Source organism: Canis lupus, chromosome 15 (assembly GCF_003254725.2).
Source record: "Canis lupus dingo isolate Sandy chromosome 15, ASM325472v2, whole genome shotgun sequence".
In the NCBI taxonomy this organism is placed as follows: domain Eukaryota; kingdom Metazoa; phylum Chordata; class Mammalia; order Carnivora; family Canidae; genus Canis; species Canis lupus.
Genome location: NC_064257.1, coordinates 8,834,270 through 8,846,106, shown reverse-complemented (window position 1 = coordinate 8,846,106; position 11,837 = coordinate 8,834,270). Strand labels below are relative to the sequence as shown.

The 11,837-nt window shown below is 41.4% G+C and overlaps 1 pseudogene; it reads left to right on the top strand.

The window, feature by feature from the left end:
- The first annotated feature begins 6,574 nt into the window (after window positions 1–6,574).
- LOC112642236 (ataxin-7-like protein 3B) lies at window positions 6,575–7,086 on the top strand (annotated as a pseudogene).
- Window positions 7,087–11,837: the final 4,751 nt, after the last annotated feature.

The window sequence follows — 11,837 nt, the reverse complement described above, 5'->3', positions numbered from 1 at the left end:
ATAATCATATTGGATTAAAAGGTGATTTGGTGAGTAAATCAGATCACAAGAAAGGTACCTCAGAGATAACTCTGCTCAAACCAAGTAGATCTGCTTGTAGATCTTAAAGGGAACAAATCATAAAGGGCTATGTATGCCATTAAAACAACAAAAACAGGCTTTCTCCTGTAGTTATTGGGGAGTCACTAAACATTTATAAGCAAAGGAGAGATGATCTGATCTGCTAAAGATTTTCTCTGAGCTCCCCCTCCTTTTTTTCCTAGATGCCTGATTTCTTCAGGAGAGAGACGTCAGTGTATGCCTTCTTCATGTTTGTATTCCCAGCACCCAGCACAATCCTGACACACAGAACTACTTAGAAATTACTAACACACTAAATTGTCCATAAAGCAGAAGATATGTTCAAAGTTTAAAACTTTTGTGATTTTTACAAATAGCACACAGTACCAAAGATCCTAATGTAGTGTTTTCACCTCAAAAATAGTGAGAAAGATCCTTTTCGTCTTTTTGCATCCTTAAAAATAAATGAGGGCAGCCCAGGTGGCTCAGCAGTTTAGCGCTGCCTTCAGCCCAGGGCGAGATCCTGGAGATCCGGGGTAGAGTCGCATGTCCAGCTCCCTGCATGGAGCCTGCTTCTCCCCCTGCCAGTGTCTCTGCCTCTCTCTCTCTCTCATGAATAAATAAATAAAATATTTTTTAAAAAAAGAAACAGTCTGTTGTTTTGTTTTAAGATGGTTGGTTTTGTTTTGTCTTGCTTTTTTTGAGTAAAGTCTGAGAATTAGAAAGGATAGACCTCACAGTACAGTTGGATTTATCAAGAACATAGATACATGGCAGGAAATTATGCTATTTAGGTAGCCTAGGACCACATCTTAAGAGCTATATAATATGCCATTTAAAACAGTAGGCCCTTATCCTGAAGTTAATGGGCAGGCAGTCATGGAATATTTACAAGAAAGGCAGAAAAATGATCAGATCTGCCTTCTCTACAGCAAAACTTACAGGTGATCATTTAACTTCTCCTTGAATATTTGTAGTTCTAGAGAGTTCATTCTTTCTCAAATCTATGTATTCTAGATAATAGTTCTTCCTTCACTGATTTGAAATCTTCTATAATATCTTTTTAAAAAAAATTCTGATCTCAAGAGTAACATCAGACCTCTTTTTCTTCATATATAAAAACAAGGATGGGGATCCCTGGGTGGCTCAGTGGTTTAGCACCTGCCTTCAGCCCAGGGTGCGATCCTGAAGTCCTGGGTTCGAGTCCCGGGTTTGAGTCCCACGTTGGGCTCCTGGCATGGAGCCTGCTTCTCCCTCTGCCTGTGTCTCTGCCTCTCTCTCTATGTCTATCATGAATAAATAGAATAAATAAATCTTAAAAAAAAAAAAAAAAACAAGGATGTGGGGGCACCTCGGTGGCTCAGTGGTTGAGCACCTACCTTTGGCTCAGGTCATGATCCTGGGGTCCTGCAATAAATCCCATATCAAGCTCCCCGGAGGGAGACTGCCTCTCCCTCTGCCTGTTTCTCTGCCTCTCTCTCTCTCTGTGTCTCTCATGAATAAATAAATAAAATCTTAAAAAAAAAATAGGATGTGAACTAGATGAACTAGGGCAGGAAAGGGGTTTAAGTTCTGTAATTCTAACATGAACTCTTTTTAAGTCAGCTGTTTTACTTCCCTCTAAAATCATCTCTCCCTTTTTTCTCTAAAACAAAAATTAGGGGCACCTGGGCGGCTCAGTGGTTAAGCATCTGCCTTTGGCTCACGTGGTGATCCTGGGGTCCTGGGATCAAGTCCCAGGAGCCTGCTTCTCCCTCTGTCTATATTGTGGCCACTTTCTCTGTGTGTCTCTCATGGATAAATAATTATAATCTTTAAAAAAATGAGATCATGGGGGATCCCTGGGTGGTGCAGCGGTTTGGCGCCTGCCTTTGGCCCAGGGCGCGATCCTGGAGACCCGGGATCAAATCCCACATCAGGCTCCCGGTGCCTGGAGCCTGCTTCTCCCTCTGCCTATGTCTCTGCCTCTCTCTCTCTCTGTGTGTGACTATCATAAATAAATAAAAAATTAAAAAAAAAATGAGATCATGGGATGCCTGGGTGGCTCAGTGGTTGGGTGTCTGCCTTCAGCTCAGGGCATGATCTCGGTCCAGGGATCAAGTCCCACAACGGGCTCCTGCAAGGAGCCTGCTTCTCCCTCTGCCTGTGTCTCTGCCTCTCTCTGTGTCTTTCATGAATAAATAAATAAAATCTTTAAAATTAATTAATTAATTTAAATTTTTTTTAAATAAAAAAATGAGATCCAACTTCATTCTAACAATCTCCCTATGACCAATTCACCTATGACCTAACATCAGTGTGTTAGGATAATCTGATTCATCTTTGTATCCTATGAAATGCCATGCACTGTCTCCAGAAATAAACCCTCACCTATATGGTCAAATGATAGTTGACAAAGGTGCTAATACCATTCAGTGAGGAAGAGGCAGTGTTTTCAACAAATGGTGCTGGGAAACTGGATATCCACATGCAAAAAAATAAAAATGGGCCCTTACCTAACACCATACACAAAAATTAACTAAAAATGAATCTGTGACCTAAGTGTAAGATCTATAACAGCAAAACTCTTAGCTGAAAACGTAAGGCAGGGATCCCTGGGTGGCACAGCGGTTTGGCACCTGCCTTTGGCCCAGGGCGCGATCCTGGAGACCCGGGATCAAATCCCACATCAGGCTCCCGGTGCATGGAGCCTGCTTCTCCCTCTGCCTGTGTCTCTGCCTCAATCTCTCTCTCTTTCTGACTATCATAAATAAATAAAAAATTTTTTTAAATTTAAAAAAAAGAAAACATAGGGCAAAAATACTGGATTTGGAAATATTTTTTGGATATGACACCAAAAACACAGGCAACAAAGGAAAACATAAACAAATTAGACTTCATAAAAATTAAATTTTTGTGCATCAAAAGACAGTATCAGCAGAGTAAAAAGGCAACCCAAGGAATGGGAGAAAATATTTCCAAATCCTATCTCTGATCAGGGATTAATATCCAGAATATGTAGAGAACTAAAACTCAACAACAAAAAATCGGATTCCAAAATGCACAAAGGATTTGATTACACATTTCTCCAAAGAAGATCCACAAATGGCCAATAAGCTCAATGAAAAGATAAAAAGATGATCAATATCACCAATCATTAGGGAAATACAATTCAAAACTACAATGAGATGTCACCTCACATCTGTTAGGATGGCTACTATCGAAAAGAAAAACAAAACAAAGAAAACAATGTGTTAGCAAGGATGTGAAGAAATAATAAACCCTGTGCATTGTTGTTGGGAAGGTAAAATAGTGCAGCCGCAGCAGAAAACTGTATTGTGGTTCCTCAAAAAATTAAATATAGAATTACTATATGACCTATCAATTCCACTTCTGAGCAAATACTCAAAAGAATTGAAAGCAGGATTTCAGAGAGACTTATATTCCCATATTCACAGCAGCATTATTCACAATAACCAAGCAGTGAAAGCAATCCAATTGTCCATTGGCAGATGAGTGGACAAGCAAAATGTGGTATACACATACAGTGGAATATTATTCGGCCTTAAAAAGGAAGGAAATTCTTACACAGGCTACCACCTTGAAGTAGGTACCATAAACCTTGAAGACATGGTGCCAAATGAAATAGGCCAGTCAAAAAAAAAAAAAAAAAAAAACAAAACCCACCTTGTGATTCCACTTCTATGAGGTACTTAGAGTAGTCAAAATCGTAGACAAAAAGTAGAATAGTATTTGCCAGAGGCTAGGGGGAGGGGAGAATGAAGTTCATATGTATGGAATTTCAATTTTATGAGATGAAAAGTGTTCTGGAGGTAATGATGATGATAACTGCAGGACCATATGAATGTACTTACTACCACTGAACCATACACTCGAAAATCATAAAGATAGTAAAAAAAAGAAAGAAAGAAAATGATAAAGATAGTAAATTTTATGTTACATTCCTTTACCACAATTTTTTTTTAATTGTAAAAAAAAAAATGTCATGCACTCTGATGAGTTCTGGAGCCACAAACCTCACTTCCCTCAAGGGACTCTTAGAAATGTGAATAGGGCAGCCTGGGTGGCTCAACGGTTCAGTGCTGCCTTCTTCAGCCCAGGGCATGATCCTGGAGACCCGGGATTGAGTCCCACGTCAGGCTCCCTGCATGGAGCCTGCTTCTCCCTCTGCCTGTGTCTCTGCCTTCTCTCATGAATAAATAAATAAAATCTTTAAAAAAAATAATAAGTATCCTTGAAACATCCTTGATGAGTGAAGGAGACTTTGCCATTTAAAGAAGAGCATTCAAGATTAGAGGAGAAAGATGACAGAGCATGTTTCAGAAAGCTGCATGCAGCTGGCATAAGGAGGGCAGGTTATAGGAGATGATACTGGAGAGATGGGCAGGGCCAGATCACAAGGCCTGCAGTACCATGCTAACCACTTGGGCTTAGCATGAAGGATAGCCCCGTAAAGGTTTTAACCAGGAGAATGATGTAGTATATATCACATTTGGATATTTAAAAAAGATTAATCAGCAGTGTGTAGAAAAGAATAGAGGAGCCAGAACTGAAGGCAGGGCAAACAGGGACGGTTTGTTGTAGAAAATCAGGTGAGAAATTACAAAAGCTTGAAATAAGCAGGAGAAGTAGTAATGGAAAAAAAGGAACAGATTGGAAAGATATTACAGTGATAGAATAAACAAGACCCAAATGACTTATCAAATGTATTGTGCGTGGTAGAGGTGAAGGCTTTCATGTGAAAGAGGCCACTCTTGTCCAGGGAAATTTCACTAGTGCCAACTCTCAACAATCAGGAGTGGCTACTGGTAAACAGTTTAGGAAAAGAGCCTAAACCTCAATGTAGATACCGTAAGAAAGAATGATGAATTAGTAATATCTGCCATGGATGCAGAATGGGAGAGCACTAGCACGTGACAGATATTTAGCATTCCTGTTCTCAAGTAGAGGAAACATAAAAATATACTATGTGTTTTAAAGAATACATATGGTAGGGGCACCTGGCTGACTCAGTCAGTGAAGCATGCAATTCTTGATCTCAGGGTCATGAGTTCAAGACCCACATTGGGCATAGAGCTTACTTCAAAAAAAAAAAAAAAGGAATACATATGGCATATTTCCATTTTTTTAAATTAAATAACAGGCAAAACTAATCTTTGTTGATGGAAATCAGAATAGTGTAGGTATGGACTAAGGGGGGTATAGGGGAGCCTCCTAGAGTGCTAGAAATATTCTAGATCTTGATCATGTATATCCATATATGAACAACCATTGAGTTGTACACTTAAGTTTGGTGCTCCTGGGACGCCTAGGTGGCCCAGTGGTTGAGCATCTGCCTTCGGCTCAGGTCATGAACCCAAGGTCCTGCATGGAGCCTGCTTCTCCCTCTGCCTGTGTCTCTGCCTCTCTCTGTGTGTCTCTCTCATGAATAAATAAAAATAAAATATAAAAAAAATTTTGGTGCTCCGTATTGTATAAATGATACACATCAATAAAGTGTGGAAAAAGTTAATGTGTGTTTTAAGGAATGGAAGAAGTCTGATGTAACTAGGGTAAGGAAGAAAGAAAAATGCTAGCAGATTACTGGGAGATAAAGTTGGAGAGGTAGAATGGCAATAGATTATGAAGGGTCTTGGGAGCCCTATTAAAGAACTTGGGATCAATCAATCCTGCAGGCAAGGAGGTATCTCAAATTTCGAGGTAAGAGAAGTATATGCTCATATCTCTATTTTTGCTGTGCAGAATCTGCTTTGGAGAGAGAAAGATGTTTCTCTGACCCAGATAGGATCTCAAACCCTGTAATTTCTTGGCTAAAGGGAAATCAATTTTATATGTATCCTTGGAAATCATGCAATGGAGGAGAATTCAAAAGTTACCTGTGAAAGCACAGAGTGACTTTAATTCAAATATTTTTGTTACAGACCTACCATAACCACATTCTAAGACTTCAAGCCTAAAGAAAAGTGGCATAAACTACCAATAATCCCACCACAGTATTACTAGTAGTTTAAAATAAGGTAGTCCAGGGCCTGGCTAGCTTAGTCTGTGGAACATGCAACTCTTGATCTTGGGGTTGTGAATTCCAGCTCCCTGTTGGGTGTGAAGCATATGTAAAAAAAAAAAAAAAAAAAATTAAAAACTACTTGTTTTTATTTATTTAATAAAATGAGTAAGTAAAGGATAAGAGTGCAAAGAATGAGAGGTTCCACAGCAAGCCGCTGCAAGGAGGCAGTGTGCATAGGGAAGTCCCATTACCAGGTGCCTACTGTACATTGTGAGCTGAGCACAGTTGCTTACAATGTTGGACTAAACAGTAATCTTAGTTATTTTGGCCCCTTTGCATTTAACCTTAAATCATAAGCATTTCTTCATGACCACTTCTGTTTTCAAAGGTTAAGTTTTATTTTTTTTATTTTTAATGAAATAAAAATTAAAAATAATTATTTTTAAAAAGTAAAAGTCATAGGGGGCAGCTGGCTGACTCGCAGGGCCCTTTTGGTGAGGAGTCCATGGCTGGCCAGAGTTCAAAGTCCCAGACCCCGGGAGTCACCTGAAGAAACTGAAAGACTTGGGGTTTGGGGCCGATATGCTGGTGGCTGCTGCGGCTCTGCCTGGCACTGCATCGTCCCCCCTCCCACGGGACACGGCCCTGACAGCCTCTAGTTCTGGGTGGGCCCTGGGGGCCAGATGCCCATGCTGCTGTGAGGACTACGAGCGCTCTCCACGGTGGTTTGCCAACTAAAATGGAGGCAATTCCGTTGGTGAAGCTGGATAGAAACAATCTGGAGGCCATTGCTTAGGAGATATACAATCCTAACAGAGGATTCTTGTTTGGGCTTCTGCTTTGAGGTGCACAGGGCAGTCAGGTGTGGCTACTTCTACCTGGAGTTCTCAGAAACGTGCTGTGAAGGATCTTGGCATTCAGCCCCTGGAAGATCTAGGAGGAGAGGGCGTCTCCCATTTTGCTCCCTTCGTGGGCCTGAGCAGCAGCTAGGATGCTCACTCCCAGAATTCCAGTAGCTACAACGTGAGAGGGTCAGAGGGTGACCAGGACAATAACATAGACTAGCCCTGTGGTTTGGAGAAGTTAGGTTTCTAAGTTAGGTAGAAAAAGGAAAAAAGTAAAAAAAAAAAAAAAAACCAGCTCAGGCAAAAGTCCCAATTCCCATTGTAAAACTTAGCCTTTAAAAACCTAAAGTGGATTATTTAGGAATTAGGATCCTTTTGGCTGGCTCAGTGGTTGAGTGTCTGCCTTGGGCCCAGGGTGTGATCCTGGGGTCCTGGGATCCAGTCTTGCATCGGGCTCCCTGCATACAGCCTGCTTCTCCCTCTGCCTGTGTCTCTGCCTCTCTGTGTCTTTCATGAATAAATAAATAAAATCTTTTTTTAAACAAACAAAAAAAAAGGATCCTTTTATATTACCTGGAATCAGTTTTGAAACCCTGAACCGGAGGAGCTGCGCATCCTGTGCACCATACCATACAGGCTGTTCTCTGTACCAAGATCCCCCGTACTGTCCTTGTACTGTCCCCGGTGCACAGGTGAGCAGCTGTGAGCCCAGGAATCCTCTGGTTCCCCAGCCTGTCTGCCTGTTATCAAGGGCTTTCTGGATAACTGACAGTTTGGACATAGCCGAGGGCTAGGCCTTAATCATTGGGCCTCAGTGGGACTGCTCCTTTGATCTCTGAGCCTCTGATTTGGACTTCTCCAAGACAAATGAAAGTCAGGTATGAGATCTGGATATTAACAGTTACAATTGGGGAAGACCAAGAAAAAGAATTACAACGGAATCTGGTAGGGGAAGCTCTGTGATCTTGGCTCCACCAAGAAAAAAAGGTCAAAGCTTCCAGTTTCCCAAAGGTCCAGCATTTGCAGTGAATGGACTTAGGGACAGGGGCTAACCTTTTGCTAAACAGAAAAGTCTTACACCCCACCCGGTAAATGGACAACTTGGTTATCGAAGCAGATTGAGGATTTATTTATGATCCCTTGAGGAAGTAGCAGGGGCCTCTGCAACTCTGCAGGAATCTCTTAAACTGCAAGATTCATATCTAGATATATTATGCTGGAACAAAGTTTGGTGGGGCAGTCACTTCCCTACTCTGAGTTACTAGTTTCCTTGCCAGTCCACGTATCTGACTTGGTCATTATGCCAGGCCACTCACTACATGCCCCCCGTGTCAGGGGCAGACCTGATCTACAGGAGAGCCTAATGGCTTTGCAGGAGACTGATCTGAAAGCTGAGCCCAGAGGGGCCTCTTCCAGCTTCCCGCAATGTGAATGAATTAGTATTAGGAGCCAAGGAGCAAGACCCGGCCGGGCTGTCATTGGACTGCAGTCCCCTATCAACTGCTCCCATTCCTTGGGTTGGGCAGTCAAAGCTCTGTGATGCTAAACATCTAGACTGTCATCACCTCTGGCCACTCTGAGGGGGGCAGCCCCTTCCATTCAGTCCCTTTGGGATAGTCTATATATATATATATATATATATATATATATTTATTGGAGTTCAATTTGCCAACATATAGAATAACACCCAGTGCTCATCCCATCAAGTGCCCCGCTCAGTGCCTGTCACCCAGTCACTCCCACCCCCTGCCTACCTCCCTTTCTACCACCCCTTGTTTGTTTCCCAGAGTTAGGAGTCTCTCATGTTCGTCTCCCTTTCTGATATTTCCCTTTGGGATAGTCTTAACAAAGAGCTGTCCTTTTGTTGTTGGACGTTGTTGGATTGGGACAGTCAAGGATGGGAAATGTGAACTACATATTAAACCTACACTCCCGTTTACTCTCTGATCTAGGGTTTATGAAGTGTAGAAGGGTGCGTGCCCCCAAAGTGAGAGGGAACGGGGCTGCTCTATTTGAAATGTTTTCTGATCTCATTCTGTGCCCCTGCAAGGGGCCCAGCCTCATCTGTCTGGCTTGGCCCCATGTTCCCACTGTTCCCTGATCCACTGCCTGTCTGGTGCAGTTCACCCACCCAGGTGCTGCCTGCCACTCTGCTTTCACAGTGACCAGTTCAATCTTTCTTGATGCTCCTGCTCCTGAAGCCTGAAGTTTCCCTTTCCTTGGCTTCTTTTAAGTTTTTATTTTTCTTGGGTTTTTTTCCCCCTTGTTCTTTTAGGAGATCCAGGGAAGAATTTTTCTGATGAGTTCCTTTGTTGGGATTAAGATGTGGAGAGAACATAATTTTTTGTGCATGAAAGGCAGTGTCATGCCTAAGCATCTTCCTACAGGACTGCCTTGCTAGGTGCCTTCCTGCTGTGTCTGACTTCATTAGCAGCTCCTCTTCCCACCTCTCCTTGGATACTGCCTCTTAGGACCTAAGCAGAAGACCAGTAAAGGCTGAGTGACACACGCAGGGATGGAGTGGGTCCTGATCTATTTTCTGTAACCCTTGCTGTGCATGTATCCTTCCTTATCCCAGAAGGAAGGGCTGATTTGTGTTACACATAGATGTTAAGGGAGCCACAGTATTAGGGCCTCAAGACTATTATTGCATTCTCCCCCTAGAATTGTCTGGTCATGGTTGAGGTGTAGTTATAGATTGGTCTTCAATACAATAATTATAACTTTTTAGAAAATTAAACCCTAGTAAGAGCTAAAATAATTTTGTGTTATCTGCCCTTGACTTTATATAAACATCTCCTTCTAAGGGGATGCAGAGGGAAAGGAGGGTCGTGAAACTCTGGCCTACTTCCAAATAATGTCCAGGAGACGGGTTAAACATGGTCCACTCCTGCCAGAAAGGGAGCTCTGATTGTGACATTCCTGTTTCCTTTCTGATCTTGCTCTTGGTGAGAGGTGGAAGCCATGGAAAGTAATTTTGAATAATCATCAATTCATATTACCTCCCTCTTGGCTATTGTTTTTGGTTTCTGCCCTCCCATTATTAGGGCAATAGCCCTAGGCCTGTCCTGGATGGGTAGGAGGTGGGCTAGGTCCAACAGTTTGTGCCTAGAGGAGACGAACTCCTTTCTTTTCTGGGGAGTGAACGCTCCCTACCCTATCGACAGTGGTTAGGAGCTCTCCCTTTCCCTACCTATCTTCCCTCTACAGCAGAATTCCTATCCTTCCTTCCTCAATTAAGTATATTGATCACCCTATAATTATGTATCTGAGTGTGTGTGTAATGTGGGGAATGGGTTCTTTACAAATTTTTGTGGCTTGTGGCTTTTTCTTCCATACATTAGTTTCCACCACCAGCCAGGGGCCATTGCCTGGCATTATCACATGCTGGGATCATGGGGGAAGTGTAGTGAAGCTCACCACTGTCCTTTGTTTTTGAGGTTATTATTTTTGCCTAAGTAGTCCATCCCATACAGATTGCTATCTATTCCCCCTGGCCCCTATGGCTGCTGGCATAAGTAAACTGCATCTCCCCATTGGTAAACAGTACTATTACAATTTTTAAAAATAACTTTAAAAATTAAATAAAATAAAAATAAAAGTTTTATGTCATTCCTTTTAACAACTGTAAAATTGTTTTTGTAAGATTACTTTTTTAAAATTACTTTGACTAAATGGTTTTTATTTTTGCAAACATTTAGTTCCTTGGTTTCTTAGACTTCTAAAACAAAACTTTTATCTTTTTTTCTGATCATAATAGTATTACATGCCCTTTGCAAAATCTGGAAAATATTAGAAGAAGACACAAGAAGAAAAATAAGAATAGACCATAACCCCACTATCTCATGATCCCTAATCTAAGCAACTTTTTAGCATATTTCCTTCCAGTCCTTTTTTAAAAATGCATTTTTTCATAGTTTAGATCACACTTTGTATATGCTTTTTCACTTGATGCTCTATCATATTTCTCCTCATCACTAAGAATTTTGTACATATAGTTTCAGCAGCACCAAAATATTACATAAGAGAAGGTACCGGAATTTTCTTAACCAGTCCCTTATTGTTAGGCATTTAAGTGATTTTTTTTTTTTTGCTATTATAAATTATGGCTTTTGCATAAATGTCTAAAGCACTATAAGGTTATTTCCTAGGAGAAAAATTCTCAAATGTGGAATTTCTACATTGAGTAGTGTGAAAATTTTAAAGTTTTTAAATTAATATGTATTGTCAAATGGATTTTTAAAGGGTTTGTCCTAAATTCCACTTGCATTATTATTATGTGGGAAGGAAAACCAACTAAACATTCTCAAATTTTATTTATTTATTTTTATTTTTATTTATTTATGATAGTCACACAGAGAGAGAGAGGCAGAGACATAGGCAGAGGGAGAAGCAGGCTCCATGCACCGGGAGCCCGATGTGGGATTCAATCCCGGGTCTCCAGGATCGCGCCCTGGGCCAAAGGCAGGCACTAAACCACTGCACCACCCAGGGATCCCCATTCCCAAACTTTAAAACTGGCAGTTTTCTCAGAATCTTGGAGCAAAGGCTATACTATGTACAAACGTATTTTCCTTCAAAAGCAAAAACTGGCTGGTAGCACAGAAGTCCCAGATTTGGGGAGAGGTGGGGGACTTCCACACTTTACTTACTTTGATGTTTCCCGAGAACCTAAGAAACACACCTTTTAAACACAGTAAGTACCCCCACCTTGCAAGTGCACAATGTTTTAGAGACAGAGTTCCTTAAGGTTAGACAACATCAACAAAACATCTGGCTGGATCTCCAAAATTCCCTGGAGAATATGAGCCAAGATCATTTTTAAAAAATATTTTATTTATTTACTTATGAGAGACACACAGAGAGAGAGAGGCAGAGAGAGGCAGAGACACAGGCAGAGGGAAAAGCAGGCCCCATGCAGGGAGCCT